The sequence below is a fragment of the Pan paniscus genome, chromosome 4 (assembly GCF_029289425.2).
Source record: "Pan paniscus chromosome 4, NHGRI_mPanPan1-v2.0_pri, whole genome shotgun sequence".
Classification (NCBI taxonomy): Eukaryota; Metazoa; Chordata; class Mammalia; order Primates; family Hominidae; genus Pan; species Pan paniscus.
Window position 1 is genome coordinate 170061855 of NC_073253.2, and position 24969 is coordinate 170086823.

The 24969-nt window shown below is 41.8% G+C and overlaps 2 long non-coding RNA genes across 3 annotated transcripts in view; both read right to left on the reverse strand.

The window, feature by feature from the left end:
* LOC103785313 (uncharacterized) overlaps positions 1 to 24969 on the reverse strand; it is a 487514-nt gene that overhangs the window by 195920 nt on the left and 266625 nt on the right. The gene's annotated exons all lie outside the window — the stretch shown is intronic.
* Positions 3630 to 10534, reverse strand: LOC134730466 (uncharacterized). The gene is made up of 2 exons (XR_010112249.1): positions 4968 to 10534; positions 3630 to 4156 (listed from the first exon to the last, which is right to left on the reverse strand). It is a non-coding gene; the product is annotated as an uncharacterized LOC134730466 (long non-coding RNA).

Below are 24969 nucleotides of genomic sequence, written 5' to 3' on the forward strand. Positions count from 1 at the left end.
GGTATACAGTTTGCTCTTGTGAGCTGGTATGAGCCAGCTGGACACAGCAGTGGATGGACCTCCACATGTGAAAATCTGTCCTCCGTTGGGACTCTCCTTCTTCAGGAGTTTTCTTCAGAGCCCCTCAAATGAAATTTGCACGTCTCGTGTATATTAAGTATTTCTATGTGATGCAATACCAACAAACAGAGGGGGCTTCATTTTGCCTGGGTCAGTGCAGGAAGCTTGAGTTCCTCCCATCACTCCCACTCAGTGGTCCCCAGGCAAGCCCTGCTGGGCAAGAATCCCTGCCACACCTCCCAGGGGGTGCTTCCGTGGAGCTTTCTGTGTGCTGTCTCAAGCTTCTGGAGTTTTCAGACAGTGCTGATCCAATGTCAAGTTCTCCCACATCTTCTCCAGCACAATGAAAGTACTTTTTGTTTTCATGCTGACGGGGAAAAGGTTGAAACTATGAACCCAATTTTGAAGTCACAGCCATACAGCGTTTTTATCACTTGAAATTTGATCTCTTTGGATCAAGTTGTGTCAACTTTAGGAATCCCTTTCCTGGGCTTTAAAACAACTGTGTAAAACAGACACTGTCACTTTGCCACACCTTCCTATCTCATTCCTATTTTCTTCTCTTGAAAGTTACAATGCCTCAAACACCTTCATAGTCATCATCTGCCCTCACTGGGGATGCAAGACACCTGGGGACCTCAGTAAAGGGGAGGTGATGGGGATGGGAGGAGTCTGGAGTATGGCAAATGAGAAGATGGGGGAGGGACTCATAGGACGGGGGTTAACCAGGGCGGAGACAGCGGGGCTGCCTGAAAAAAGGCTGGAGAATGCAGTGACCTCAGTTCTGTGACCATTGAAAAGCATGGAGCCAGGTGGAAGGAAAATGGACTTGGGGACTGAAGAGAGCTGAGGTCAGTCATTTCTCCCTTCTGTGGCCTTGGGCCAGTTCCTTTAATTTCTCTGGGCCTCAGTTTCCCCACTTGTAAAACTGAATACATACTTCATAAGGGTGTTCTGAGGATGACAAAAAGGTCTGTGCAGCTTTGAGCTTGGTGTCTGGCACCTGGTGTGCTCTTCTTCCCAAGTTCAAGGGAAAACTGAGGAGAAGAGTCAAACAAGCAGGTGGGAGCCAGGGCTTTGGTCAGAGGGTCAGCACTGAGAAGAGGATCTGAGAGGCACCAGAACCCCAGGGAGTCAGGGCCAGCAGCAGTTCTGACCCCCGAGATCCTTCTGGGAGCAGCAGGACCCAAACGATCAGGCTATGGGCTTGGTCAGGGTCTGGAATCCAGCCCCTCAGCCAGCCCACTTTTTAGTTCTTGTTCATGGAAACAGCAAAGGCAGCTTCTAGTACATGGTCAGGACTCCCACACATTAACTGTGATCATTTAAAAAAACTTTGTTTTTGCTTTCCTCATGGCAAAACCTAAGTAGCTCAGGTACAGAAATCATGCAAAACACTAAAAAGAATAAAGAAGAAAACAGAAATCACCCTCAACCCCAAAGATACAGAAAAAAACATTTAGGCTTAGTATTCCATACACGTGTGTACTGTTTACACTATTATATGTATTTGGTTACATATTACACATAGTACACAGTTGTGGTTCCTGGCTTTTTTTTTTTTTTTTTTTTGAGACAAAGTCTCATTCTTGTCCCCCAGACTGGAGTGTAGTGGCACAATCTTGGCCCACTGCAACCTCCCCTCCTGGGTTCAAGCGATTCTCCTGCCTCAGCCTCCCGAGTAGCCGGGATTACAGGCACCCGCCACCACACCTGGCTAATTTTTTTTGTATTTTTAGTAGAGATGGGGTTTTGCCATGTTGGCCAGGCTGGTCTCGAACTCCTGATCTTGTGATCCGCCTGCCTTGGCCTCCCAAAGTGCTGGGATCACGAGCATGAGCCACCGCGCCCGGCCTCCAGTTTTTTTACTTTAACATCATGTCATGAACACTCATTCCTGTTATTACAAAGTTATTTTAAAGAATATTAAAGGGTTAGCATTGGGAGATATACCTAATGCTAGATGACGAGTTAGTGGGTGCAGCGCACCAGCATGGCACATGTATACATATGTAACTAACCTGCACATTGTGCACATGTACCCTAAAACTTAAAGTATAATAATAAATAAATAAATAAATAAAAAGAAGAAAAGAAAAAAAGAATATTTTAAATGGCTGTACAGTATTCTATTCTATCACTCTGAGTTTACTCCTACTTTTGGTTGTCCCCCCCGCGCCCCACATTTTAAAATAATGCTTTGAGGCACATCCTTGAATCAGGCTTTTTCCCTAGCTGAGATGATCTGCTTAGACTCCATTTACAGAAGTGGGTAGAGTTAAAGGGATATGACGATTTTCTAGACTCTAGGTCCATCTAGCCCTTCAGAAAGTGTGCCAAATTAAACGTCCATCTGCGGCATCTTGTTCCAGACCATTATTCCTATGCAAACCTCTTGAAGGTCTGATGTTTGGGGTTTAGGAAAGTCTAGGACCTCATGTTAAGAAATGCTGCATTATGTAAATAACAATAACAGGTAAGATTAAAATAAAACAATATAACCTAGATGGCTCACCTATTTTTTAAAAACATCTCCATGGGCCAGAAATGGAACATAAATTTCAAATAGTAAGTGGTGCTGACGGGGTGCAGGCCATGCCCAAGAAGAAATGGCTGAGAATTCAATTCCTTCCCCGGTAGAGTGACTATAATTGTTCAGAGAATGAGACAAAGCCAGGCTCCTTGCTTGTTGCTGGGGGGCCTGGATGTCGCCCCATGCTCTTGTGATGATGGGAATTGAAGACCCTGCCGCTATTCTCTGGGTGGGATCCATGGGGAGCTTGAGGCAGAGGGAGAAGCACACGAACCAGTGGAACCAGTCACAGGTTCAGAGGCTGAGCCAGTTCCCCCAGGCTCTGTGGCTAGATCTGGGTCTCCATCAGTATTGTTGTGGGGAAGAATTCTAAGCTGCCTGTTGAAGTCCTGGAGATTCAAGTGGCCACAAATGCAGAACTAGCAGAGATAAGGAAGTATGAACTCACAGGAAAGGAGAACTCAGAAGAAAGGAAAGGAGAGGTGAGAACAGAAAGAAGAGGGGTAAGAGTTCCATTTAAAAGGAGGCTGCAACCCATAAATCTGAAACCCATGAAGAGATCTAATGCCCAGAAAGACAACCGCCGAAACTGATACTGGGATCAGAGTTTAATCTGGAAACAGCGATTACCCAAAACTCTGCAGAAGACTTTAAAATAAGGATGTATAGAATATTCAGAGAGCTAAAAGTACAATAAATTAAGAAATAACAATAATCTAACTATGAAAAGAAGACATTATTTTGGGGAAAACATTGGGATAAAACATAAGGCAGGAAACATTTGATTGGAGAGTGTTTCGAATTGGAAATTGGTACTGAAAACCGCAACAAAGACACAGCACAGAAAGCAGAGTGTAAAAAATATTTGGAAAAAAGCAGTAAAAAGACATGGAGGATGGGTGGAGGGACCCTGACTTGGCCTTCCAAGAGTGGAGAGAGTGGAGGGAATGAAGACGAGTGATATTGGGAGAAATAATTAGTGGGGACTCTCTGAGCTCAAACTGTCGTAGCAAAATGTAATAGACTAAGTGGCTTAAATAACAGATATTTATTTTCTCACAGTTTAGGAGGCTGAGAAGTCCAAGATCAAGGTGCCAGCCAACTCAATTCCTGGTGAGACCTCTCTTCCTGGCTTGCAGACTCTGCCACCTTCTTGCTGTGTGCTCAAAAAATCTTTCCTCGGGATGTGCAAGTGGAGAGACAGAGATCTCTCTCTTCTTCTTCTTATTACTCCACCAAACCCATCAAATTAGGACCCGGCCCTTATGACTTCATTTGACCTCAATTAGCTCCTAAAAGTCCTATCTCCAAATATAGCCTCAATGGGGGTTAGGACTTCAGCATATAATTTTTGAGGGATACAATTTTGTAGACACAATTGAGTCCAGAGCAGGAACTTTCCAGAAAAGAAGATATGAGTCCATAGATCAAAAGAGCACTCAGGGGCTGGGTGCAGTGGCCCCTGGCCACCTATAATCCTAGCAATTTTGGAGGCCAAGGCGGGTGAATTACTTGAGCTCAGGAGTTCAAGACCAGCCTGGGCAACACAGGAAAACTCCATCTCTACAAAAAGAAGAGAAAAAGAGCACTTAGGATCCTGAAAAAAAGAACCAAAACCAAATTCAACCATGTTGTAATGCAACTCGAAAATATCAAGGCTAAAAAGTAACTACAGAGCTGCTGGAGAAAAAAGATAGACTACTCATAGAAGAATAGCAATTTTTCTGATGGCTGACTTCTTATTGGCAAGAATGTATTTGAAAAAGGTAAAAGCGATATTTGTAAACTTTTGAGGAATAATAATCCAACCTTTGTTTCTAAATTAAACTTAATTAAAATTCAGAAAGGAGGGCAAAGCAAGACAATTACTAACATACAGAAAATAAGCCCCTTACAGACCTGCATTAAATGAATTATTAAAGGGTGCACTTCAGCAGGAAGAGAAGTGAACACAGAGAGAAGGCATGGAAGGAACAATGTTGACAAATGTTAACACTGACAAAAGATATTGGCAAATCAAATCAAGCATTGACATCAGAAATCATTTTAACATTAAAATGTTAACATTTTAATGTTAAAAAGGTAAAACTAAATTTCCAAATCAAAACTAAACTTCCAAATAAAGTGTGTGTGCATGTGAGTATATGTAAACTTTGTGTGTGTGTGTGTGTGTGTGTGTGCATGCATGTGAGTATATGGAAGTCATGTGTGCATGTGTGTATGTGAGCTTGTGTGTGTGTGCGCATGCATGTGAGTATATGGAAGTCATGTGTGCATGTGTGTATGTGTGTGTATGTGTGCATGTGTGTGTATGTATGTATGTGTGTATCTGGTAAACTCTGCCACAGTGTTTTGCCAGTTATCAATCTATTACCTCCGAGATCCCAAATCCACCTGTCCCTGTCTTGTTTATGATACTGGAATTATCCTCCTTTGCCAGCTGGCACGACGTTAAGCTTCATTGGCAGATGACACTGGAAGGGCACTGAAAAAACAAAGGGCTCTTTTCCAGCAAGTGCTTCTAGAGGCAGCCCTGTGGGCGGCTTCCCTGGCATCCCGTATGGGGTGTTCCCTGTGCACCATCCCACCGGGGGATTCATCGTCAATAGGCCCTGCAGATGCAGATCCTCCCTTTTCTGTCACCTCTCCAGTGAAGCCTGGTCCTGTCTGTGGGTGGCGGGTCACTTCCAGGTGTGTTACTTTTCTGGGTGCTCCACCTGTACCCCAGGGCTGGTGGCTGCTCTTTATATCTGTGATTCAAATATTCTTTACAAGGTCTAACATCCAGCATTTATAAGGAACTTAAACAAATTTAGAAGATAAAAACCCAAACAACCCCATTAAAAAGTGGGCAAAGGACATAAGCAGACACTTTTCAAAAGCAGACATACGCGCAGCCAACAAGCACATGAAAAAAAGCTCTACATCACCGATGATTAGAGAAATGCAAATCAAAACCACAGTAAGATACCATCTCACACCAGTCAGAATTGCTATTATTATCAAAAAAAAAAAAAAAACCAGATGCTAGTGAGGTAGTGGAGAAAAAAGAACACATACACTGTTGGCAGGAGTGTAAATTAGTTCAACCATTGCAGAAAGCAGCATGGTGATTCCTCAGACAGCTAAAGGCAGAACTACCATTCAACTCAGCAATCCCATTACTGGGTATATACCCAGAGGACCATAAGTCATTCTACCATAAAGATACATGCACACGAATGTTCATTGCAGCATTATTCAAATAGCAAAGACATGGGATCAACCTAAATGCCCATCAGTGATAGAATGAATAAAGAAAATGTGGAACATACATACCATGGAATACTATGCAGCCATTAAAAAGAACAAGATTATGCGTTTTGTGGGAACATGGTTGGAGCTGGAGGCCACTATCCTTAGCAAACTAATGCAGGAACAGAAAACCAAATACTGTATGTTCTCACTTATAAGTGGGAGCGAAATAATGAGAACACATGGACACGAAGAAGGGAACAACAGACATTGGGGCCTCCTTGAGGGTGAAGGGTAGGAGGAGGGAGAGGATCAGAAAAAATAACCACTGGGTACTGGGCTTAGTACCCACGTGACAAAATAATCTGTACAACAAACCTCTGTGACACAAGTTTACCCAAATAACAAACCTGCACATGTGCCCCGAACCTAAAATAAAATTTAATAAAAAACCGAAGGAACACCACAAACGTTCCTTATAGATTTCTACCTTCTGTTAGCCAGTCTCTCCTTATTCCAATTCCCAGGAGTAGTTAATTCTTCTTTATAATAAATGTCTTCTTTTCAAATTATTACGTACCTCCTGTCTCCTGATTATACTCTGGCTAATATACAAGGCTTTGCTATGGCCAGGAGAAAGATAAAAATATCAATTAACTGTTGACATTGTTAAAAAAAAACAAGTTAATTGTGTAATTAAACAATGGAAAAGTTACGACAAAAAAATAGAAACATAATTTCTTGTCTCTCACTTAACAGAAGGAATGAAAGAAGACAGAAAATTTTATTAAAAGAGCAGAACACAGAGAAAAGTTACTGTTTTGAAAAATTGTTAAAAATGAAAGAATTATACTTCTTGAATTTATTTAATTTTATAGTGTGAAATATGCAAAACAATAGTGTAAATTGTGCAATACTAATTGCACAAGTTAGTAGTTGTGCATCTTGGGACACACACCTCAAAATGGATAAACTCCCAGTTCTGGAGTGGGAGACTCCAGTAGTGAGTGGTGACTCACTAGTGACTACGAGCAGTGACTGACCCTGGAAAGCAGGAAAGGGTATAGGATTAGATGTGGTTCACTGGGGGTCATAACTGAATCTATAATGTTTTACTTTAAAAAAGTATGAAGCAAATATGACAAAATGTTAAGATCTGATTAAGCTGGGTGGTAGGTATGAGCTTATTATATTATTGTCTGACATTGCTGCATATGAAATATTACATAACTACAACATAATACAAAAAGTCTATTAAGGACACTTATATGGAGAAAGGAGAAGACATATGCAAGATACAAATAGGAAACTTGATAAATACCTCTTGATTGGAATTAGAAGAAACTTGCTACTTAATGATGCCCAGACTTTCTCCTTTGATGGGAAAATAATTCATATTAGGATTCCCATTAGAGTTTTGGGAGTGGGGTAAGGGTCAAGAGGAGAGAGCCCCAGATACTTTTTACCCCTTGATCTATAATGCAGCACGCTTTGTATGATTTGAAAGCGCTTTTACTTGATTTTTTTTTTCTTTTTTTGAGACAGAGTCTCTCTCTGTTGCCCAGGCTGGAGTACACTGGCACGATCTCGGCTCACTGCAACCTCCGCCTCCGGGGTTCAAGCAATTCTCGTGCCTCAGCCTCCTGAGTAGCTGGGATTACAGGCACGTGCCACCATGCCCGGCTAATTACTTGATTCTAATCTTTCACCCAATCTCATTCCCTACCATTTCTCCCACAAATCTACACTGCAATAATAATACACATTTTATTTCTGAAATACCATGCGCTTTCATGATTCTGTGCCTTTGCTTAGAATGCTGTCCCATCTACTTTCAATGCCATTTTCTCTTCCCTTCCTGGTGAGCTTATCTTTCTCATGATGCCTTCTCCTCTTGAGCCCTTCCCTAGCCCCTCAAGTGGAGTTAGTTGCCTTGTACTTTGCATCCTCACAGTACTCTGTACATGCTCACCCCATAAAAGCATGTCGATGCAGTGCATGCCTGTGATCTTCACTATATCTGAGCTCCTTGAAGACAAAGGCTGTGCTGAAGTTACACAGGTCAAGTTATTCATCAGGCGCAGATTACACGTAAACGTAAGCAACCAATCTCAACTCTACAGATGAGGAAATCGAGCCTCAGACACCTTAAGCAACTTGCTGAGGTCACACAGCTGGAAAATGTTAAAGCCGAGGTGAAAACCCTGCATTTGTCTGATTCTAAAGCCATGCTACTCTGTGCTGCCTCTGGGTCTTACTCACCACGAGGTCCCCAGGATCTGTTCCATAGCCAAGTGCATAGGAGGCCCTCATAAGTATTTGATGAATGGATGAAAGCATAGATGAATGCGCAGGTGAGTGAGCATGCCCAGGAACCACTGCAGGCAGAAAGCGCATTATCTGGAAGGTATACCAGAAACAGCATGTTTATAACTTGTGTGTGGAGAGCAGATAATATCAATTTGAACACTATTTCCACTTTCATTCTAATATGTTTACCAAAAAGGGCAACTGGGCTGGAAAACAGTACACCCCCACATTTCATTGCTGATTAAAATGATTTAAAATGTACTATGAGCGACTTCAAATAAAGAGACAGGGCGAATGCCAGAAATAGCAGAAAATGGAATGAAGACATGGAGGTAAGATAAATAGGATCCGAAATATCTGGGTCTTATGAATGAGAAATCAAAGAATAGAACTGCTCACTTTAGTTTTGTGTGGCCAACAAATTATAATAAGGCAAAGAATCCAGCATTCGTGCATGGATTCTTAATGAAATGTATGTGGTATTCCAAGAGGTTCTTCCATCTGGAGATCTCAAAGTACTTAGCAGATTTTTTTTTTTTTTTTTTTTTTTGCCTAATTGGAAAAGGGAGAGATTCTTTCACCTCTCATTGAACTGATGCCAATTATAGGATAAAATTAAAACAACCTTGAGCTGCCAGGTTCACCTGGGAGGCCAGGAGGATGCAGGAGTCAGTGATTGGGGCTGGGGCTAATATTAAGACAGGTGAGAAGAGTTTGTTGTCTCTAAAGTGAGACACGAGCCATTTATTCATGTGATGCCCTCATTGTTCAGCATCACAGAGCACAAAGGTCTCAACCTTGGGCAGTGGTGAGGCCAGAGTGTGAGCACTGGTTCTGGTACCTTCTTCCTATCCAACCACAGATGTGGAAATGACTTCCCTACTTTGAGTCATTTCCTCATCTGTAAAACTGGGATGACAACAGCATTAAATCTGAAGCTATTGGTCCTCATTTTATAGATGAAAAAATTAATCTCAGCAAAGTTAAGTGATCTGCCTAAAATAACAAGAAGTGATGGTGTGGCTGGGCGCGGTGGCTCACGCCTGTAATCCCAGCACTTTGGGAGGCCGAGGCAGGTTGGTCACGAGGTCAAGAGATTAAGACCATCCCAGCCAACGTGGTGAAACCCCATCTCTACTAAAAATACAAAAATTAGCCAGGCGTGGTGGTGGGCGCCTGTAATCCCAGCTACTCGGGAGGCTAAGGCAGGAGAATCGCTTGAACCTGGGAGGCGGAGGTTGCCGTAAGTTGAGATTACACCACTGCATCCCGGCCTGGCGACAGAGCGAGACTCCATCTCAAAAAAAAAAAAAAAAAAAAAAAGAGAGAGAGAGAGAAGTGATGTGCTGGAATCCACACCTGGGCCTCCTTGATTCTAAATCCTGCATGGTTCTCCAACTCCTCGATTCTGTCTGCCTGCCTCATTCCTCTCTATCTTCTCATTACCCAGATGGCAGAGAGGAGATGCTGTGAGACAGATGGAAGGAGATGGCCATGGCAATGCAGCTTGTTATCTAGCAAACAAACCAGGGGTAACCTATTTGCATATTTAAAAAATGATGGGCCGGGCGCGGTGGCTCACGCCTGTAATCCCAGCACTTTGGGAGGCCGAGGCGGGCGGATCAAGAGGTCAGGACATCCAGACCATCCTGGCTAACATGGTGAAACCCCGTTTCTACTAAAAATACAAAAATTAGCCGGGCGTGGTGGCGGGCGCCTGTAGTCCCAGCTACTCTGGAGGCTGAGGCAGGAGAATGGCGCGAACCCTGGAGGCGGAGCTTGCTGTGAGCAGAGATGGAGCCACTGCACTCCAGCCTGGGCGACAGAGCGAGACTCCGTCTCAAAAAAAAAAAAAAAAAAAAAATGATGAACATGCCAATAATAAACGATTTTGGCTCGAAGGTGACACGCTCAGCTCTTACACTTAGTACCCCTTGGGGTACTAATGGATGCCATATACAAAAATCCTTAAGTCAACACTCAAACTATTGTCGTAGGTTAATCATGAGTAATTTAGAGGATGACAATTTCCTAAACTCCACTTACTTTTTTTAAAGGAACATATTCCCATGTTAATAAGTGCTTTCCAGCAAGATGTGATAACTATGAGGATTAAAGGCCCTTGGTGCAGACTGGGTGGTGGAGATTGGAGCAGCAAGAAGGACTCTTTCAAAGCCCTTGATCCCCCGACACCACTCTTGCTAGGTGGCTCATCTCTTCCCTTGCAGAGCACACACGTTAGCCACTAGGCGGCGGAGTTGTAAAGCCAAAGACCCAACTGCAGACCAACAGAGGCACAAGAATCTCCCTGGTTAGACCCAGAGAGACTGCAGTCAAGCTCGCTTTCTGATGAGTTTAAAGTTTGAAGGCAAAAGAGACTTTTCTCTTTAAAACCGTTTCCCCATATTACAACTAGTGCTTCATCCTTCAGTAAAAGTCTGGCATTTTCACTGTCCACCCTTCCACCTGTCCACCCATCCATCCATCCATCCATCCATCCATTTTTTCCATCCACTCATCCACCAAATATTTGTGAACATCTACTAGGTACTGAGCACTATGCTAGGCATTAGGGATACAGCAGTGAACTGACAGACCCAAACTTCTCTCTCATGGAAGAGCTTACATCCTAATGGGGGGAGAAGGACATTAAACTGTAATCAGACACCTAAACGGACAATTGAAACCTAGGAGACAGGTTGTGAAGAGACGGCATCAAGGCCTTTGAGAGTGTGCCACATTCAGGGACCTGATGTTTCTGGTGAATGTATAACTAGGTGAGGTGGGTTGGGGAGTTGGGGGGGGGTGGTGGGTGTCTAAACTGAGAATATACAAAGGCCCCAAAGATGAAAGGGGCCTGGTGAGCTCAAAGTAGGCCTGCAGGTTGGGAGAGAGCAGTGGGAGAGGAGGCTAGAAACCCAGGCAGGGACTGGGTCATATGAGGTCTTACAGGGCACAGAATGGAATTTGAGTTTGATTTTATGTTCAGTGGAAAACCTGGGGGTCTCCATCATCTGAACGTGCCCCTGCCCCAGCCTCATCCCCTGCATAGATTCCACACTGTGCTCTAAGGACCTCATCCTTTACAAGTTCTTCCTACTCCCCAGAGGGATGGGTAGGACACATCTCCAAACCTCGCACTGAGATGGGGCTGTTGATCACTGACAGGATCTTGCTCACAAGGGTAGGAGGACCCTTGGAGTTTTTGGAAGCACAGCAGGGAAAAACCTCAGACCCTGGAATCAACTTCAGCCTTTGGATGATGGGAAGGTGAGGAGACAGGGGCAACCATCAGCAGCGAGCTTAAGAAAAAGGAGGCTCAATACTCTTTTCCCCTCTACACTTGGAGAACCCACTCTTTCCCCCCAAATGCTATGCACAATGATTTTCTAAAATTCAACAGTCATTTTTTGAGCACCTGCCATAATGTGTGTCCAAGGTCAATGATGTGTTTAAGAAGCCACACTTAAGAAACTCTGAGGAGTGTGCATGGGTGAGGGGGCAGACAGATACCAGTGCTGTGAGTTAAGAATTATAACCAGGGCTTGTGGAAAGTGCTATGAGAAGCCACGGAAATGTGACCTTACTTAGTCTAAAGGAAGTGGTTCCCCAAGAAAGTGATTTTTCAGCTGGGTCTTAAGGGATGAATAGTTGTTATCTGGGGAGACAAGATTCTCAGTTAATGACATGCCTGAGAAACAGCCAGCAGCTGGTTGGTGGAGAGAGAAACAGACTGGATCTTGGAGGACCAGGCTTAATGTGGATTTCGTATTGTAGAAGGTGAGGAGCCCTAGAAAGAGAAAATGTGCTCATTTTTTCCCGAAGGTTGATACAGTTCTGCCGTGAGTCAAAAGTAGTGGATACTAAGAATCTGAAGTACTGGGCTACTGTGTAGCACTTAAAATAATCCAACTAGAGCAACATAAAAGGTAAAAAGCAAACAGTGCAAGGAAGTATACAGCATGCCATTTATTTGAAGTTTAAACACACACAAGAGAATACAGCATGTTGTTTATAGCTGCATGCGTTTATTTGTTGGTTTGCTTGTTTGTTTTGAGATAGGGTCTCGCTCTGTCACCCAGGCTGGAGTGCAGTGGCACGAGGATCTTAGCTCACTTCAACCTCCGCCTCCTGGGTCCAAGTCATTCTCGTGCCTCAGCCTCCCAAGCAGCTGGGATTATAGGCATGCACCATCACACCCAGCTAATTTTTGTATTTTTAGTAGAGAATGGGGTTTCACCATGTTGGCCACCAGGCTGGTCTCAAACTCCTTACCTCACGTGATCTGCCTGCCTCAGCCTCCCAAAATGCTGGAATTACAGGCATGAGCCACTGCACCCGGCCGCCTGTGTATATTTTAAAAGGACAGAATCAAGCCTGGGAATGCAATGCACCAATTTCTGGACGGGGTTCTCTTCTGGGGAAGGAGGGTAGGCATGAGATCAGGGAGGATGCACGAGATGGCTCAGCTGTTTCTGTAACGTGTTGTTGTTTTTAACATAAACAGCAAAAAGATCTGAAGCAAACATGAGTAAGTGCTAAGATGTGTTCAAACCAGGTGGTAAGTGCCTGGGTGTACATTATCTGATTTTTGTCTTTGTAATTTTCTCTCTGTTAAAAAATTTGTGATAACAATATTTTTTTTAAAAAAAGAATCATAAGTACCATATTTTCTCTCCTACATCACCATTCCCCATTGAGTGAACATGTTTTAGTGCCTCTGTGTTTAACAGTGTATACATTTAATAGAGAGCTCATCCAAAAATGCTCTCCGTAAAGAATGCTGGAACAATTAATTTGACAGTTTTAAAAGTAGTTTAAAGATGCCCAAGATAAAGGTTTTTCCCAAGCTCTGGTATTTGCTCCCCACTTTTTCCTTTGGTTAGAGACGTTGCCATGGTAACAGACAGGGTCCTCAAAGCTCAGAGTCACACTTTGTGATGTGAATCTGGGACTGAAACTGTTTCCTTTCAAAGATGGATGGAAAAAGAGGAAGATTTCACAGACATAAAAGCCTCGATGTAAGTCGTGAAAATAATTACCATAGTCATGATGGCTTCCACCTGCTGCACGCTCGCTGTATGTCAGGATGAACAGTAACTCACTAAATCTTTCCATCAGCCACAGCTATTCCCATTTTATACATGAGAAATTGAGGCCCATAGAGGCTAAGGGATCTGTCTAAGGTCACGTTAGAGGTAACTGGTGGAGGCAAGATTGAGCCAGCTCCACCTGACTCCAGAGTAGTGACGTTCTCCACCTCTTGCTTGGCTTGCAAGACCTTTGTTATTAGAAGAAGCGCCTCTGAGGGATGTGTCCCCATGACCACGTCTGACAGTATGATGGGCACACCAGGAGTCCAGATAGATTCAACCGTTCAGCTTTGCTCAGGAGAAGGTATTGAATGACCTGACCCAAACATCTGAGCCAAAGATGCAAACGGAATTTGGTTCTGAAATTTCCAGAGAAGCAAGAAATTCATCCTTAAAACTCAAATGTAAAATTTGGCAGCAAATTCAATTTTTTAAAAATACACTTTGTAAGCCAAAGAAAACACGTCTGGAGGCTGTATCAGCTGCCCATTGGCAACCTCAGATATTGGTGATCAGCATTCGGACGGATGAGCTCCCTCAGAAGAATTTTAAGCAGAAAAATCCACTATCTGTTAACTGTCAACCTCCCCCAAAAAAATCACTGGAAAAAAAAATCCTGTTGATCAAGCAAAGTTAAGTTTGTTGGACTTACTGCAGTAAAGAAGAACACCATTGTGGCAGAATCTTGGTAGAATCTCAAAATGGGGAAAGGAAGGGAGGATATTTATAGTTTGAGGGTCTAAGCTGGGCGTTTCAAAGGTGTGTCTCACAAGCAGAGCCTTGGATGAAGCTGGGTAAAGTTGATTACCCAAAAGCTTTCACTTGTGGGCACGGTGAGGGCCATAAAGTGAGCCTTGCTGAGTGAGCTGCTGGTCTTGATAAGTAAGCTATTTTAGTGGCTTTCCAGTCTTATCTTCTACAAGCAGGTATCTATTTCTTTGCTTTTTTTTCTTCTTTTTATTGTGGTCAAAATATACATAATATAGAATTTACCATTTTAATCATTCTGAAGTGTACAGTTCAGTGGCATTAAGTACATTCACATTGTTATACAACCATAACCACCACCCAGTTCCAGAACTTATCTTCCAAAACTGAAACTGTGCCCATTAAGCAACAATGCCCCATTTCTCCCTTCCCTACCCCCTGGCAACAACCATTCTCCTTTCTGCCTCTATGAGTGTATTCTAGGTTAGCTGATATCGGTGGACAAACATAATCCTCTATCTCCACAGCAAGCAATTCTGGGACTGGGTTTATTTTCTTGATGCCATGTTAAACAATGTGTTGACACCCTTTTTAGATCAGACCATGTTTTAGGAAGGTCCCTCTGGCTGCAGTGTGTGGATGCTGGTCTCTGGAACAGTTCTCCCACTGCAAGCCATTTTTAAAGGATCCAGTGATCCCCTTCCCATCCACAGTTCAAGCAAAACTGTGCCATTTCTAAATACCTAAAGGCCATCAAAAAGCAACAGTAGGAACTAGAGTGTGGCTTACTTTGCTGGAAGGCCTGCGAGTAGGTGCCAGGTCGTTAGGACCTTTGGAAACAGGCGGCTTGACATCACTCTCAGGCCCCGATAGAAACTGACAGCCACAATTGGGTGAGCAACAATGCACAACTGCCAGATGGAAGCTCTTTTAGATGGTTTCTGTTGGAAACTCAGGTTTCCTTGGCCCACAGCCTTTTCTAGTCATTTGCAGTCATTCTGAGCTCTCTGGAGCACATCTGGGGCCCGAAAGCAGAACATTTTTGGCTAAGAAGCATCTTCAAATGTTAATGTCTGATTGAAATCATCTCTGAAGTGAATGGGTTTAACCTTTATTTTTACCGAGACTCATGTATGGGTCTGGCGGCCACAACCTTTTTTCCTGTCTGGAAGCACCGACTGAACTTCTGTCCCAACAAATACTTCTCTGGCTCCTATTTTCTACACATCACTGGTGCCCGCATAACAAGCAAAGGTGAGTCTGCCAGTGGGTAGCCTACAATTTAGCTGGGCAGACAGGACAAGCACTCCGGCAATAAAAGGCAATGCAATATGGGTGATAAGCTATTTACGCTCATGTCAATGATGCTCTCTAAAATCACTCTCTGCTCCCATGCAATGGTTGCCTTTTTATCCAGTGGCTTATAAGAGAGGATATGTGAGAATATCTAGAGAATTTTTTTTCTTTTTTCTGTAGAGACAGGGTCTCCCTATGTTACCCAGGCTGGTCTTGAACTCCTGGTCTCCCATATCCGCCTCCCAAAGTGCTGGGATTATGGGTGTGAGCCACCTGGCCAGCCCCAGAGATACTTTCAATTGTCACAACTCTGTGAGGTGGTGCTTTGGGCTTCCAGTGGGTAGAGGCCAGAGAAGCTACAAAGCATCCTGCAATGCACAGGACAGCCCCCACAATGCAGCATCATCTGACCCCAAATGGCTATAGTGCCAATGTTGTGAAACCCTTTTTGAGCCCTTTTCCTATTCGTATATATCCAGATGTGATCAAAGTTGCTAACATCTCCTGAGAGCTTTCTATATCCTCGGTACTGGAATCATTGAATCTTCACCACAACCTTCTAAGGTTGCTACTACTATCATCGATCATAATTTACATGTAAAGAAACTTTAAATAAATTGCCCAAATTCACGCAGCTAGAAAATGGTGGAGCTGGGGTTTGCACGGAGAACCCAGTCCATCTGTGTCGTTGGAGCTTAGTTGCAGGGAAGAGAAGATCGGGGCCACCTATGTCAGCATGACTCTGGTTGTTCTTCTCAACAACTTTCCCCTCAGATGAGACTGTAAACCAATGAGTAACTTTATTATTTCATCAGGACATTTCTGTGGATCGATTTATTGAAGACAACATTAAAGTGTTCGCCAAACAACAGCCTACCCATCAAGCCTCACTTCACCACTCCTGCCTTCCTGTGCCCACCAGTCCTGAATGATTGGATCACAAACTGCCCAATCCAAGTCAATCTTATCTTGGAAAAATGCCTGAGATCATTTGAGCCCAGACCCTATAGGGTCCTGTAACTACGCTGCTTCTGACTCTGGGCTCTGAGACATGACTAAGACTCTGTCAAGACAGATTCTCCTTTACTGCATAGGGTTCTAATAAATGTAACTTTGCTTTATAAATGGGTTGTCCAGTGATGTTTGGGGAGCTCAACAGCACCAAGCTGTCTAAACCCAAGGCCCTCTGCTTTTTGCCATTTGCTATACTGTTTGCTAGTACAGTTTTTATTTTAGCTCAAATCAGATAATACTATACATATTATCCCATGATTTGCTTTTAAAAATGTTTAATGGATTTTAGGAACCTTTAATTGTCAGTTAATACCAACCACCTCACCTGCCCCCTTCCTCTTCCCCCAATGGCTACATAATATTTAATGGAATTGACATATACATCTTAATTGATTTTTCCAGTTCCTTGTTGATAGAAATGTAGGTTGTGGCTACTCTGCCTATGGAGTAGGCATTTTATAATTCATTGACTTTTTTTTTTTTTTTTTTTTTTTTTTGATGAAGTCTTGCTCTGTCACCCAGGCTGGAGTGCAATGGTGCGATCTCGGCTCACTGCAACCTCCACCTCCTGGGTTCAAGTGATTCTCCTGCCTCCACCTCCCGAGTAGCTGGGATTACAGACAGGCGCCACCACGCCTGGCTAATTTTTGTATTTTTAGTAGAGATGGGGTTTCACCATGTTGGTCAGGCTGGTCTCGAACTCCTGACCTCATGATCTGCTTGCCTTGGCCTCCCAAAGTGCTGGGATTACAGACGTGAGCCACCGCGCCTGGCCAATTCATTTACTTTCTTAATAAACTTGCTCTTACTTTACAAAAAAAATTTTAAAAAAAGAGAAGTGTAGGTTGTTTTCATTTTTCTTAATTACAAATAATATCACAATGTAACCCAATGTTGTATTCACATTTAAGTATTTTTTTGTCCAAAACCCAAGTATTTAATTTTTTAAGATTGACAAATAAAAATTGTTTGTATTTATCATGTACAGTATTTATGTTTTGAAATATGTATACAAAATGGAATAGCTAAATAAAGCTAATTAACATGTACATTACCTCACATACTTACATTTTATTTTTTGCAGTGAGGACACTTAAAATCTCCATGTGACCCAGCAATCCCATTACTGGGTATATACCCAAAGGATTGTAAATCATTCTACTATAAAAACACATGCACACGTATGTTTGTTGCAGTGCTGTTCACAGTGGCAAAGACTTGGAACCAACCCAAATGTCCATCAGTGATAGACTGGAAAAAGAAAATGTGGTACATATACACCATGGAATACTATGCAGCCATAAAAAAGAATGAGATCATGTCCATCAATGATAGACTGGAAAAAGAAAATGTGGTACATATACACCATGGAATACTATGCAGCCATAAAAAAGAATGAGTTCATGTTCTCTATGGGGACGTGGATGAAGCTGGAAACCATCATTCTCAGCAAACTAACACAGGAACAGAAAACCAAACACCACATGTTCTCACTCATAAGTGGGAGTTGAACAATGAGAACGCATGGACACAGGGAGGGGAACATCACATACTGGGGCCTGTTGTGGGGCGGGGGCTGGTGGGGGTAGCACTGGGAGAAATACCTAATGCAGTTGACAGATTGATAGGTGCAGCAAACCACCATGGCACACGTATACCTATGTAACAAACCTGCATGTTCTGCACATGTATCCCTGAACTTAAAGTATAATTTTAAAAAAGAAGAAAAAAAATAAAATTAAAAAACTGCTCTTTTAACAGGAAAATGGCTTTGTTTTTAAAACTAAAGGGATGTTTCGTGCTGTTTAACTAAAAGCAAGCAATTAAAATAGGAACACACAAATAAAAATTAACATAGTAAGTAGAGGTATTTGAATGTACCTGGACCATGGCTATTTCACTGGTGACGAGACCATAATGGATAACAATATTACATTCTTTAATATCCAGACCTTCTTCTGCCACTGTGGTAGCCATAAGCAGATTTATTTTTTCCAGTACAAAATTTACTAATGACTTCTTTGTGTTAATTCTATAGAAACATTTTAATAAATTTTGTGATACTAAACACACTAAAATCTTCTAATAAAAAACAAAATCTACTTAGCAGTTTTCAAGAATACAATACATTGCATTGTATTATGTTGTAGTTCAATATAGCTACTATAGTAACTATGTATATACATCTATATTCAATAGATCTCTTGAGTTTATTCCTCCTGCCTAACTGACATTTTGTATTCTTTGACTAACATCTCTCCAATCTCCACCATGCCTCCACCACTAGCCCCTGGTAAACACCATTCTATCCTCCGCTTCTATGAGTTCAACTGTTTTAAATTCCACAAATAAGTGAGATCGTGTAGTATTTGTGTTTCTGTGTCTGGCTTATTTCACTTAATGTAACGTCCTCCAGGTTCATCCTTGTGGCTGCAAATGACAGGATTTCTTCCTTTTTAAAGGCTGAATAATATTCCATTGTGTGTATGTACCACAATTTCTTCATCCATTTATCTATTGATGGACACAGGTTGATTCCATATCTTGGCTATTGTGAACAGTGCTGCAATGAACATGAGAGTACAGACATCTCTCCAAGATACGAATTCCATGTCCTTTAGATATATAACTAGTCGGTGGCGGGGGGTCCTAGATCATATGGTAGTTCTATTTTTAATTTTTTGAAGAACCTCCAAGCTATTTTCCATAATGGGGGTACTAATTTACATTCCCACCAACAGCGTACAAGGGTTTCCTTTCTCCTGCATCCTCACCAGGATGTTACCTTTCATCTCTTTTATGATAATCATTGTAACAGATATGGAGTGATATATGATTGTGGTTTTAATTTGCATTTCCCTGATGATTAGAGAATTAGCTTTTTTTTTCATATGCCAGTTGGAAATTTGTAAATCTTCTTCTGAGTAATGTCTATTTTTTTTTTTTTTTTTTGAGATGGAGTCTCGCCCAGTCACCCAGGCTGGAGTGCAATGGTGTGATCTTGGCTCACTGCAACCTCCGCCTCCTGGGTTCAAGCGATTCTCGTGCCTCAGCCTCCTGAGTAGCTGGGATTACAGGCTTGCACCACCATGCCCTGCTAATCTTTTGTATCTTTAGTACAGACGGGATTTCATCATGTTGGCCAGGCTGGTCTCGAACTCCTGACCTCGTGAACCACCTGCCTTGTTCTCCCAAAGTGTTGGGATTACAGGCGTGAGCCGCCGCACCCAGCCTATTCAGGCCATTTGCCCATTTTTAAATTTTGTTATTTGTTTTCTTCCTATTGAGTTGTTTGAGCTCCTTATTTATTTTGAAAATTAACCCCTTATCAGATGTATGGTTCACAAATATTTTCTCCCATTCTATAGGCATCTCTTCGCTTTGTCAATTCTTTCCTTTTCTGGGCAGAAGTTTTTTAGTTTGATGTAGTCCCACGTGTAAACTTTTGCTTTTGTTGCCTATGGTTTTAGGTTCATATTCAAAAAATTATTGTCCGGGCCAATATCATAGAGCTGTTCCCCTATATTTTCTTTTAGTAGTTTTACAGTTTCAGATCTTATATTTAAGTCTTTATTCCATTTTGAGTTGATTTTTGTATATGGTGTGAGAGGAGGGCCTAATTTCATTATTTGAAATGTGGACATACCGTTTTCCCAACACCATTTATTGAAGATGTGGTCTATTGTGTTTTTGGCACCTTTGTTGAAAATTAACCATAAATGTGTGGATTTATCTCTAGGCTCTTTGTTCTGTTCCACTGATTACGTGTTTTTATGCCAGCACTATGCTGTTATGTTTTTTTAAAGTTTTATTTTGTTTTTATTGGCACATAATAATTTATCGGCACATATTTACAGGGTACAGTGTGATGTTTTTATATATGTATAGATTGTATACCGATCAAATTTGGGTAATTAGCATATCCATCACCTCAAACACTTGTCATTTCTTTGTGGTAAGAACATTCAAAATCCCCTCTTCTAGCTATTTTGAAATACACACACATTACTGTTAACTCTAGTCACCCCACTCTGCAATAGAACAGCAGAACTTATACCTCCTATCTAACTGTAACTTTGTGTCTGTTGACCAATCTCCATCCATTTCTTTTTCCCTTATCCTTCCCAGCCTCTGGTAACTACTCTTCTACTTTCTACTTTTAAGAGATCAACTTTTTTAGATTCCACATATGAGTGCGATCATGCGGTATTTGTCCTTCTGTGCTTGGCTTATTTTAACTTATCAACTTCAGGCTCACATTTGAGTATTTCTATAACTTTGACTTTACTTTGACATATAATTGCCAGGTCAAATCTTGTAAATTTCAAATTTAAATATATGTTTGCAAATGGTCCTCCAAGTTATCTTTATTAATTTAGCAGTGGGGGATGAGAATGTTTCCCCTTATTCTTCCCAATACCTGAGAAACTGGGGGCACAGTTACAACTAAGCAATAGTTGACTATTGTCACATGGAAATTTATGCCTGGTGGTAAAAGTTATTTTTCAAAAGAAGCTGAAATTCAGACACTTTAAGTAAAATCTCCTGATTTTTTCATGTTGTCAACTAATTGCATCTTTAAATAAACTTTTGCTACAAGCCAGTTTCAACCTGCATGCCACCAGTTTGCAAACTCTGGAGAAATTGATCTTGAAGAGATCGCTAGAGATCAATTGCAAACCCTGGAGCAGTTGATCTAACAAGACACAGGACAAGTCATGACAAGGCAGTAAATTAGATGGTCAAGTGCGCAGGTTGGACCTATTGTTTCCCTGGGGCACATATTTCCAGCTACTCTAGGGTAAAATGTGTGTTTCTCAGGCTAGGTTGAGCATCTCAGGTGAGCTTGGAAGTCATACTAAGGACATATTTCTATAGTATCCATTCATAACATGGACTGCAACTGCTAGAGCAGCTGGAAGCAAGCACCTGAGGCAGCTCAAGTGGAGGGAGGCCCTCCCCCTGCAGCTATTGACTCTTCTCCAGGAGCAATTAAGAAACTGTTGAAGAAAAGGATGACGAGGGAGCCTACCAACAGGTTGTTTGCTGGGGGACCCAGGGATCCCGTTGATCTCTGCCACCCCCAGATATCTTATGAAAACCTGAAAATGCCAACAAGTCTTGAGCGAGACTCATTGCAATGTTTCCTGCATTTCTCATCTTGGTAAACATCATCATCAATCAACCAGAAAAGAAGACCACTAAGGGGTTTCACACCTCTATGCTATTTCTATCTTGCAATGAATTTTGGTCTCCACCTGGGTGGAGAAATCTTGCTGGCTCTTCACGGGTCAGCTAAATTGTTATCTCCTCCAAGATACCTCCCAAACTGTATTTGCTGTGGTATTACTTTCTCCCCACTCTGTTTTCCCACAGCATTTTTACGCCTCTCTTAAAATACTTACATTTCTCTATTGCAGTGTTCTGCTTTACCTCTTTATCTTCCTAACTAAGGTCCTCAAGGAGGAGTCAGCACCTCGAGGAAGGTTTTACTTGATTCATTTATGGACGCTTCCCCCATAGCAGGTACCCAACAAATGCTTGCTTGTGGCAGTTTTTACATAGGTCCACAAATTCTTTGACATTTCTTCTATAAAGTGGTAGAGTCTGTGTTCCTTCCCCTGAAACTGGGAAGGCTTGCGTGACTGCTTCAATCAACAGAATATAAGGCTGGGCACGGTGGCTCATGCCTGTAATCTCAGCACTTTGGGAGGCCGAGGCGGGCGGATCACCTGAGGTCAGGATTTCGAGACCAGCCTGACCAACATGGTGAAATCCCGTCTCTACTAAAAATACAAAAATTAGCGGGGTGTGGTGATGGGTACCTGTAATCCCAGCTACTCAGAAGGCTGAGGCAGGAGAATCGCTTGAACCCAGGAGGCGGAGGTTGCAGTGAGCTGAGATCACGCCATTGCACTCCAGCCTGGGTGACAGAGCAAGACTCCATCTCAAAAAAAAAAAAAAAAAAAAAGAATATAGTAAAAGTTATATGACTTTTGATGCTGGATTATAGAAGGTGATGCAACCTCCACCTTGCTCACTGAAACATTTATTTTTGAGGATTTTAGCTGTTATGTAAGCAGTCCAAACACTATGAGACCACCATGGTGTGAGGAAGTCTAAACTAGCCCACAGAGAGAGACCACACAGAGAAATCCTGAAACTAGTGGAGAGAGAGAGAGAGAGAGAGAAATCCAACCAGCCCCAACTGCTTCATGCTTCATACCCTGCTTTCCGAGGCTAATCACCATCTGACTATAACTGCATGTGATACTCAGCCAGAAATGCCCAGCTGACTTTTTCTAATTCCTGACCCACAAGGTCCATGAGAAAAATTAAAATAATTGTTGCCATTGTAAGCCACTTGTTTTGATGGTGATTTATTGCACATCAAGAGATAATAGGAACAGAATTTTTTACCTGGAAGTGGGCTGCTGCCTTGGTTCTGCCTTTGGGACTGGGTGGGGGAAGGAGACGTTGAAAGAGCCTCAAGGGGAATCTTAGCAGAAGCCTGACAGGGCTTGAGGAGGCTGTCAGTGAAGAGTTAAATGAGAGAAGGAGAGAGTTAGAAGCTGGAGGAAAGCAGACCTTTGTTATAAAGAAGTGAAAACTTCAGCAACACTGTGCCCTGAGGTAATGTGGAAGATAGAAAATGTATTCAATAAACTTGGTGAGGAAGATTGTTGGGCAGTATGTCAAAGGTTAAATCTGGCTGCTAGCTTCCTGTAGTAAAATGTAAGAGGATAGAGATTAACCAAAGAATAAGCACTTCAGATTTTTAGTAGATTTTGAAACAAAAGACCTCAGGGAAAAGATGAAATAGAGGGTGCTGTCAGCAAAATGTGGTCTGAGAGTAAAGATGAAGCTAAAAGTATGACTATGAAACTCTTTGTTAGCATCTCAGAAAAATTTAAGTAGTGTCTTAGAGACTTTTTCAGGTAGACAAATACTGTTCTAAAGATCTTATGGGAATGACTTTCAAATCCCTTTTGTTAAAAGATAGACTTTCTAACATTTTTAGGGAAATTATCCTACCATTACCTCAGAGGAAGCCCCAAATCAGTAAACACATTTCTAGGGGAAATTTGTGGGTGTGCTGTCATCTATCTAATGGAATGGTTTTGTACATTGATACATAGGAAACCCACAACGTTTTTAAAGGACTTACATCATCTTGGAATGAAAGGGACAGAGACAGTACAAAAAGATAAGAGGTACTTGGCTCCCTAACCTTTTAAGGGTAGGAAGCAGGCTGAAAACATAAGTCATATCCTATGGAAAAGGAAAGAAAACTTAGAAGAACAAAGAGCTCAGTGGGCAAAGCCAAGAGGAGTGGAGAATGACTCCCAGGGAGTAGGACTGAGCCCTACTCAATAAGCTGGAAACATGTGCCTGGCTGGAATTTAGAAATGCTACAGATTTCTGTTTGCCCCATTTTTGCATTTTTTGTTTTTCGTTTTTTTAAATATTTATTTTGGGTTCAGCGTACATGTGTAGGTTTGTTATACAGGTAAATTGTGTGTCACTGGACTTTGATGTACAGATTATTTCATCACCCAGGCAATAAGTATAGTACCTGATAGGTAGTTTTTTGATCCTCCCCCTCTACTTACCCTCCACCCTCAAGTAGGCCCCAGTGTTTCTTATTCCCTTATTTGTGTACATGTGTACTCAATATTTAGCTCCGACTTATAAGTGAGAACATTTAGTATTTGGTTCTCTGTTCCTGTGTTAGTTGGCTTAGAATAATGACCTCCAGCTCCATCCATGTTGCTTTAAAGGGCATGATCTTTTTCTTTTTTATGACTGTGTAGTATTCCATTGTGTGTATGTACCACACCTTTTTTATCCAGTCTACTCTTGATGGAAATTTAGATTGATTCCATGTCTTTGCTATTATAAATGGTGCTGTGATGAACATGCATGTGAATGTGTCTTTATAGCAGAATTATTCATATCCCTTTGGATATATACCCAATAATGGCATTGCTGGTCAAATGGTAGTTCTGTTTCACTTTTTTTTTTTTTTTTTTTGTGAAAAATCACCAAACTGCTTTCCATGGTGGCTGAACTAATTTACATTCCAACTGGCACTATATAAGCATTCTCTTCTCTGCAATCTCAGCAGCATCTGTTATTTTTTGATTGGCTACAGTTTACAAATGTTTTCTCCCATTCTGTAGGTTATCTGTTTACCCTATTGATAGTTTCTTTTGTTGTAAAGAAGCTCTTTAGTTTAATTAGATCACATTTGTCAATTTTTATTTTTCTTGCAATTGCTTTTGACATCTTCGTCATAAAATCTTTGCCAGGGCCTATGTCCAAAATCATATTTCCTATCTTTTCTTCTAGAGGTTTTAAAGTTTTAGGTATTCCATTTAAATCTTTAATCTATCTTAAGTTGATTTTTGTATATGGTGAAATGAAGGGGCCCAGTTTCAATCTTTTGCATATGGCTAGCTGGTTATCCCACAACCATTCACTGAATAGAAAATGCTTTCCCCATTGCTTGTTTTTGTTCACCTTGCCAAAGATCTGATGGTTGTAGGTATGTGACTTTATTTCTGAACTCTCTATTCTGTCCCATTGGTCTATGTATCTGTTTTTGTACTAGTACCATGCTGTTTTGGTTACTGTAGCCTTGTAGTATAATTTCAAGTTGGGTAATGTAATGCCTCCAACTTTGTTCTTTTTTCCTAGCATTGGCTATTTAAGCTTTTT